The 9,050-nt window shown below is 40.6% G+C and overlaps 1 pseudogene; it reads right to left on the bottom strand.

Moving 5' to 3' along the window:
• Nucleotides 1-3,827: 3,827 nt before the first annotated feature.
• Nucleotides 3,828-5,187, bottom strand: LOC134480259 (brain acid soluble protein 1-like; annotated as a pseudogene).
• Nucleotides 5,188-9,050: the final 3,863 nt, after the last annotated feature.

Genomic DNA, 9,050 nt, shown 5'->3' with positions numbered 1-9,050 from the left:
CTTTCATTGTGTCCCATAAGTTTGGGTATGTTGTTTCTTTATTTTCATTAAATTCTAAAAAGTCTTTAATTTCTTTCTTTATTTCTTCCTTGACCAAGTTATCACAGTATAAAGCATTGTTCAACTTCCATGTATATGTGGGCTCTCTGTCACTTTTGTTTTATTGAAGACCAGCCTTACCACGTGGTCATCTGATAGGATATGTCAGATTATTTCAATCCTCTTGTATCTGTTGAGGCCTGCTTTGTGACTGATTATATGATCAATTTTGTAGAATGTACCATGAGGTGTTGAGAAAGGGGTATATCCATTTGTTTTACGATGAAATGTTCAAAAATATCTGTCAAATCCATTTGGTTCATAACTTCTGTTAGTTTCTCTATGTCTCTGTTTAGTTTCTGTTTCCATGATCTATCCATTGATGAGAATGGGGTGTTGAAATCTCCTACTATTATTTTGTGAGATACAATATGTGATTTGAGCTTTAATAAGGTTTCTTTTATGAATGTAGATGCCCTTGCATTTGGAGCATAGATATTTAGGATTGAGAGTTCATCTTGGTGGATTATTCCTTTGATGAATATGAAATATCCTTCCTTATCTTTTTTGATGACATTTGGTTGAAAGTCAATTTTATTTCATATTAGAATGGCAACTCTAGCTTGTTTCTTCCAGCCATTTGCTTGGAAATTTGTTTTCCAGCCATTTACCCTGAGGTAGTGTCTGTCTTTGTCTCTGAGGTGTGTTTCCTGCATGCAGCAAAGTGCTGGGTCCTCTTTACATATCCAGTCTGTTAGTCTATGTCTTTTTTCGGGGGGAATTGAGTCCATTGATGTTGAGATATATTAAGGACTAGTGATTGTTGCTTCCTGTTCTTTTCATATTTAAAACTGGAATTCTGTTTGTGTGTCTCTCTTCTTTTGCTTTTATTGCAAGGAGATTACTTTTTTGCTTTTTTCTGTGGAGTAGTTTCCCTCCTTGTATTTGAGTTTTCCATCTATTCTCCTTTGTAGGGCTGGATTTGTAGAAAGATATTGTGTAAATTTGGTTTTCTCATTGAATATCTTGGTTTCTCTATTTATGTTAGTTGAGAGTTTTGCTGGATATAGTAGCCTGGGCTGGCATTTCTGTTCTCTTAGGGTCTGTATGACATCTGCCCAGGACCTTCTGGCATTCATAGAATCTGGTGAGAAGTCTGCTGTATTTCTGATAGGTTCACCTTTTTATGTTACTCGGCCTTTTTCCCATACTGCTTTTAATACATTTTCATTGTTTTGTTCATTTGGTATTTTGACTATTATGTGACAAGAGTTAATTCCTTTTTGGTCCAATCCATTTGGAGTTCTATAGGCTTCTTGTATGTTTATGGTCATCTCTTTCTTTAGGTTAGGGAAGATTTCCTCTATAATTTTGTTGAAGAAATTTAGTGACCCTTTAAGTTAGGAATCTTTGCTCTCTTCTATACCTATTATCCTTTGGTTTGATCTTCTCATTGTGCCCCAGATTTCCTAGATGTTTTAGAGGAGCTTTTTGCATTTTACATTATCTTTGATGGTTATGTTGCTGTTTTCTATAGTATCTTCTGCCCCTGAGATTCTCTCTTCTAGCTCTTGTATTATGTTAGTGATGCTTGCATCTGTGACTCCTCATCTCTTTCCTAGGCTTTCTATCTCCAGGGTTGTCTCCCTTTGTGCTTTCTTTTTTGTTTCTATTTCCATTTTTGAAACCTGGATGGTTATGTTCAATTCCTTCACCTGTTTGGTTGTGTTTTCCTATAATTCTTTAAGGGATTTTCTGTTTCCTCTTTAAGGGCTTCTATTTGTTCAACCGTGTTGGCCCGTATTTCTTTAAGGAAGTTACGTCCTTCTCAAAGTCCTCTATCATCCTGAGATGTGATTTTGAATCTAAATCTTGTTTTGGTGGGAGAACTGGTTTCTGATGATGCCAACTAGTCTTGGTTTCTGTTGCTTAGGTTCCTGTGCTTGTCTCTTGCCATCAGGTTTTCTCTGGTATTAGCTTGTCTTTCTGTCTCTGACAGTGACTTGACCTTCCTTTTAGCCTGTGTGTCAGTACTCCTGTAGACCTGTTTTCTTTCAGCCAGATCTGGGAACAGAGAGCTACTCCTGACTTTGTGTGTCCTAAGGCTACCAGGTGGGTCGCTTGGAGCAGAAGAGTAGGTCTTCTGTCTGTTCTCAAATGTGTAGGTGCTCCTGCTGACTGGCTTTTGGCTCTCAGGGCAGGCAGAAACCAGAAGGGTTCTGCCTCTGACTACTCCTAAGTCCCTGTGTCCAGAGGGCACAGAGGGCATTAGGCAGGTCCTTATGGGATTGGGAATGTGGGCAGAAGTAGTTGTGTCCTCTGAGCTCTCAGGATTATCTGCACTTCTGAGAGTCCAGCTCTCTGCTCCATGGGATCTGGGTGCAGGGAGCTGTGGTACCTGTTCAGTTCACTTCTGGGTGCAGGCAGAAACCAGAAGGTTCCTGCCATTGACTGCTCCTATATTCCAGTATCCAGAGGGCACTAGGCAGGGTCCTCTTGGGCCAGGAATGTGAGCAGAAGTGGCGGTCTCCCCTGAGTTCTCAGGATTGTCTGTACTTCTGAAAGTGCAGCTCTCTTCCCAACAGGATTTGGGTGCAAGACTTGTCTTTAACTTTTTATTAGTAATTTCCCCACTATTTTCTCAGAATTACTTTGGTTTCTGATGTTATTTTTATTTCCGTATGATTTTTTAGAATTTTTCTATTTCTTTGACTAATTTTGGGGGGTATTTATTTTAACATTGCACTGAGCTTTAAATCACTTTTGGTAGGATGACAGTCTCACTATATTAATTCTACCAGTGCATAAATATTTTAAACCTTTTCACTTTCTAGCTTCTTTCTTATTTCTTTCATTAGGTATTTGAAGTTTATATTGTAGATGCTATTGTAAATGTGAATATATTCGTGATCTCTTGGTGTATTTGTTGGTGTTGTATAGAAAGGCTCCTGATTTTGTAAGTTGACGTGGTGTCCTGCCATTTTGCTGAAATTGTCTAGACGTTTTCTAGTAGCATTTTGGGATCACTTAAATGTAATATCACATCATCTGCAAATTGAGATAATTTAACTTCTTTTTCTATTTGTACCGCTTTCTTTAATTTCCTTCTCTTGCCACATTATTCTGCCTAGAGAGAAGCATATCTTTAATTTTCATGAATCTGAATCCTTCCATTAAACATGTTTTGTCTTTTTGCCAAGGATCTTCAATTTATACTTGTGAAGTTTTGGTCTCACTTCTCCTTTGAGGTATGTCCATATGCAACCTGTTCCCTTCTGTTTGTGTCTTAGCTAAGGTTTTACTTCTGTAAACAGACATCATAACCAAAACAACTCTTATAGGGACAACATTTAATTGTGGCTGGTTTACAGATTCAGAGTTTCAGTCCCTTATCATCAAGACAGGAGCATGCCAGCATCTAGGCAGTCTTGACACTGGAGGATCTGAGAGTTCTACAGCCTTCTGAAAGCTTCTAGAAGACTGAATTCCAGGCAGGTAAGAGAACAGTCTCTCAAAACCCACCCCCATAGTGACAAACTTCCTCCAAGCCACACTGCCTAATAGTGCCATTCCTCGGGCCAAGCATATTCAAAACACCAGTTTGTATGTTTCACTTCACTTTTTTTTTTTTACTTTTTAATTGCTTAGCTTTATTACTTTCATGCCATTTATACTCTTACATATAATTTCAACGCATCCATTGTACATTTATTTATTTATTTATTTATTTATTTATTTATTTATTATTTATTTTCCATTTTCCAATGGCTGGTGTGTTGGGGTCTGAGACACAGATGGAAGAAAACTGGAGCTGCAATGAATGCAGACTTTTTATTTTTCATTTCCACTGACCAATAAACAGAAGTACAGGTGCACCCAACCACGGACATGCATTAACTCGTCATGAGAAATCTAGGTAGGCTAAGTAAGGTGAGAGAATGTTTGTCACTCCCAAAACTATCTGGAGAGGAAGAGTGGAGGGCTGGCATTGAGATACAATGTGGACAAGCTAAGTGGTCTCCGTCTGAAAGTTGGCATTCATCCACAAACGTTAAAAAAAAATAAGAAAAGGCTGTAGATTAAAAAAGAAACAGAAAATACTGCTTTCATAAAGATCTGATTGCCTTGGCACTGGCCCTGTGGGCAAAATCAAACACCTTTCTCCCCAGCTGTATCACAGGAGGGATGCTGGGGTTTTTAAAGGATGGAGCCTAGGGGATAGCGGTTCAGGTACAGATGATGTACTTTCAGACAATGGTCTGTAAAATCCAGGACTGACTGGTCAAGGTGACTGAAGGTATATTAGATATTTCCCCACAAAAATACTATTTGGATGCTCCCCGCTCCCTCCCTCCCCGGATGGGACACATCCTCCTATTTTTTTCTTTTCTTTTCTTTTCTTTTTTTTTTATTTTTTAATCCCTTGGGCAATACATAGCCTCACTTCCAATTTGAAACAAGTTAGTATAGGATACAGAGACAGAGAGAGCTTGAGACTGGTCCTTTGCGAGTGACCTCTGAAGGCCACGCTTTGTTCAGAGCTGGAGACCGGTGCCTGGGGGGCCTTGGCCGCGGAACTGGGCGCCTCAGAGGCCGCGAGCGTCTCTGTGGACCAGGGCGCGGGCTCCGCACTGCTAGGTTTAGAATCTGAAGCCGCCTGGGCCGCGTCGCTTTTCGCCTCGCGGCCAGCGGCGGGAGCCTCAGTCTTTTTGGCCTCGCCCCCCTCCTGGGGTGCGAGATCCTGCGCGCGGGTGCCCTCGGCGCTCGGCGCTCGCCTCGCCGGCCTTGGGGGTCTCGCAGCCCATCGCGGGCCCAGGCCAGGCCGCCTCCTGCTCAGGCACTGGCCGGGGCTCGGGCTGCTCCTCCGTGGCGCCCTCGCTCTTCTCGGACTGGGCCTTGGGCGCCTCTTCCTTACCGGCCGCCTGTTGGTCAGCCTCCTTTTCCTCAGCCCATGCCTCCCCATCTGGAGTGTCCTTGGGCTTCTCTGCGCTCTCCTTGACCTCAGTGGTGTGGGCGGCCATCTGGGGTTCTCTCTCCTTTGGGGTCCCCTCTTCCTCGGTGCCCGTGCCTTTAGCCTTCTTGTCTTTGTCCTTGGCCTTCTCCTCATTCACATTGTAACCCTTCTTGCTCAGCTTGCCTCCCATCATGGAGTTCCTCTCCTCAGAGGAGCCGATGAGAAGAGTTCACTTCACTTTTTTAAAGTATGTTCTTGAAAGTCACTCAGTCTATTTCATAGCAAGTGTTTATGATTTCTCAAGACTGTGACTGCTAGAGAAATAACTCAGTGGTTAAGAGCATGTGTTCCTCTTGCAAAGGACACAAGTTCATTCAATTCCTGGCACCTACATGATAAATCACAACTATAAATCCAATTCCAGGAGGTGTACAAACAAACATACAGGCAGGCACTCACACATTTCAAACAAAAGATGAACAGAAAAGAATGCATATGTATATGGACTTTAATTAGTTCTGGGCCCTTAGTACCTCTACCTGCGAAGAATGAATCAAAGTTTCAGACCTTTTTTCTTCCAGTGGTAGGTACTGAATAATCCTCAAATGATATCTCAAGCAGAAATATGGTACCATCACTTTAGAATATTACGTGGATAATGTATCGTTTTAAGTAATTCTACTTTTAAAAGGTAGTATTTGCTCTATCTCTTTCTCTCTTTGAGTCTTTGAGGGTGTGTGTGTGTGTGTGTGTGTGTATGGTGTGTGTGCATGTGTGTGTGTTATAAAGTGATGTGGATGTGTACAATACACATGTGTGCTATGTTGACTGTCTTGCAAAGGTTATTAAGATTGTATTTAACCATGCCCTTTTGAGTTTTGCATTTGTGTAGTTTTAACATATGTCATATAGGACCATGGAGGTGAGTGATTAATTATTAGAGTTCTTTAATAATAAATACCACTGATGGGAATACTGAGGGACACTTTTTGGTTCTATGTTAGAGAGGCACATCTGTATTTCATCGAGTAGAAAGGAAGCTGAATGTGCACACTGTAAGTAGCCCAGCAGGTTACACTGCTAACTGTTCTAAGTTAACTTTTAACCTAGGTGTAACACAGATGGAGACTCAAGAGCAATGCAACAGCCTTGTGTATGTGTGAATCATTCACTACACAGAGAGAAGAATGCTGGATGTCTGACTAAAATGCAGTTTAAAGATTCAGTGTGTGTGTGTGTGTGTGTGTGTGTGTGTGTGTGTGTTCATTTGTTTCTATGGTAGCAAGCACAACATGGATCACCTTATTCCAGTACAACAGAAACTAGTACGGGTAAAGAATTGCTCACAGAACTGAGAGAAAAATAACAAGGACAGAGAACAAGGCAAATGTGGGGACCCATAAAAAAAAGTTCCCAAGTGGTCATCGCCAAAGTATCTCTCATAAGTTGAGTGGGTTGCAATTTAGTTTGCTCATAATTCAAATCTTGAGCAAAGCATATGTTCTACCTAGATGTGGCCATGTGTATACATTTTGGTCAGGGAACAGTGGGGCTCCTGATTGGTACCAAAATCAAATAGGGTGGCATTGTTAAGAATTTGCAAATTTTGTGTTTTAGGGGGAAAACACCCAGACATATTGTAAGAATGAGCTTTCATCTTAAAATTAGGTGTAGGGATACTGGGATACTTCAGACTTCTGTGGCTGCTGACCATGATTTGGCTCATACTCTAGCTTAAGTATGGTTCACCAACTTCAGATGGTTTATGTGATTGTATGACATTTGAATTTCCAGGAACTTTTCATAGGGTACATAAATGTGAGGGCTGGAGAGGGTGTTGGTACTGTTGGTCCTTAATGGGGGTTGTTTATAATTTGTAAGTAGTTGTGATCAAAGAAGAAACAAAAGAAAAATTCAGGCATCTCTATCTCTCTACCCTCTATAACCCTGTTGCCTTATCTAATGTTATGAGGTGAAACCAGAGAGAAGGGGATAAAAAGTGCGAAAAAGAAGAGTCCACAAAATAGCAAAGACCAAAAACATACACACAGAAACATAGCAGTCACACACATACAAACACACACACAAAGACACATGTGAGTGCTATGATACTGAAAGTATCTTAGGAATTGTACTCATGAGGTTCTATAAGTTAAACATAAAAAAAAAAAGTTCATTGGGGCCTTAGTGACAAAACCAAATCTCTGCTAAATGATGATTCTCTTAACACCCCCAACTAGGCAAACATGCAAATACGCACCAGGCAAGTCATTAATGGTTCATTTCCTATCAACCAACAGGGTGCTCCAGGTCAAAGCACAATGCAAGGTGGCAGGATTTAAACAAAGACACGTCTAGAAAGATAGATCATGGTTTACACTAATGAATTCCTGAGTTAGCACCATCTTTTCCCACTTAGAGACTTGGCATGTTGGGAAACATCTGTAGACCTAGGATTTAGAGAAATAATATGTATGGGACCATGAATTTTTACTGACACTATACAGCCTGTAAATCAAAGAAGCGAGACACTCGCGATTGTTTCCAGTCCCTTCTGCCAACCCTCACTGCCTGACATTCAGCAGCAGGACCTCCCTTAAAGGTAACTAAAAGATTCAATGTCTGTAAAGGCCTTGACCACAAGAATTCACATTTTCCTCTTGGGTTATTTGTCTTTTTTCTATCTTTTATGTGACTTCTTTGTAATTAACAACATTAGCTACTTATTACCCCTTATAAATTGTGTCTTTATAATTTGACATATCCAAGTTTCCTATAGAATTTCTCTCTGGAACCGAAAATATATAAATATTTACACTGTTTGAACTGTCACTTCCTGCAGTTTCTTTGTGTTATTTCTTGCAAGGGTTTCTTTGCTCTTAGAGAAATGAATTAACTCATGACTTTTTATTTAACCTGTGGATTTCAGTCACAGACATTCTCAGGAATTCATGTTAATGGTCAACTGGAAAAAGGCATAGCTGTACTTTGTTGAAATGTTACACTGTGCTCAAGTGCCCTGAATTCCAGTACTGATGTAAAGCAGTGTTTTGAGATGTTACTTTCTTGTATACATCATATGTATGTATGTGGAGTGGTGCCTATTAATGTTTATGAAGATTTTTCACAAGTGTATAAATGTGAAAGCAAGAAATGTCAACCTTGGGTGCCATTCTTCAAGTGTAAGCCTCCTTGACTTTGTTATTTAAAAAATCACTCACTCACTCTCACACACATACACACATATACATACACACACACCACACTGCATTTGCTACTATGTGCCTGTGGAGGTCAGAGGATAATTTGTGGGAAGCAGGTCTCTCTTCCAACCATGTGAATTCCTGAGGATTGAACTCAGACCATGAAGGTGCATGTCAAGCCCCTTTACCTTGTGAGCCGGTTTACCCTTATAAGTGCACCCTTATAACAGGATGCTCTAAAACTCATGGACATTCACTTTCCTCTACCTCCAGAGTAATAAGATGTCTGGCTTTGAATACTATAAAGGATGAATGGTAAATTCTTCTAAACATTTAGAAAACAAACTGTGATAGTCCTCTATCCTCCTTTCCATTTTGGCAGAGTTGGGGATTGAACCTAAGACATCCTGTGTCAAATACTCTACCACTGAGCTACAGGTCCTGCTCTCTAATTCCTGTCAGAGCATAGAAGTTGATGGTATCCTTTCTATTCCAGTCTCTGAAGCCAGCCTTTCATAATACCACATTCAACAAAGAACAGAAACAACAAAGGTATCTGTCACAAACAAACATTCAAAGCATAAAACAAATCAGCACATTGTCCAGATGTGGTTTGGGCAAGCCTGCCATGTCAAGACATAAGTTGCAGAGGAAGAAGGATCGAGAGTTCAAAATTACCTTAACCTTAATAATGAGCCGGAGGACAGCTTAGACACTGCACAATAGGAACTGTCAATGGAACAAAACAACCATAAAGCACATTTCCCTGGACTTCTTATCCTTTACCAAAGCTTTCCAGTACCAGAAGGATTGTTGTGTCTTGAGGGGCTTATCATTGGTTTACAGGGGAAGGA

This window comes from Rattus norvegicus, chromosome 9 (assembly GCF_036323735.1).
Source record: "Rattus norvegicus strain BN/NHsdMcwi chromosome 9, GRCr8, whole genome shotgun sequence".
Lineage (NCBI taxonomy): Eukaryota > Metazoa > Chordata > Mammalia > Rodentia > Muridae > Rattus > Rattus norvegicus.
The sequence above is the reverse complement of the archived record's forward strand: the minus strand, read 5'-3'. Positions and strand labels throughout refer to the sequence as shown.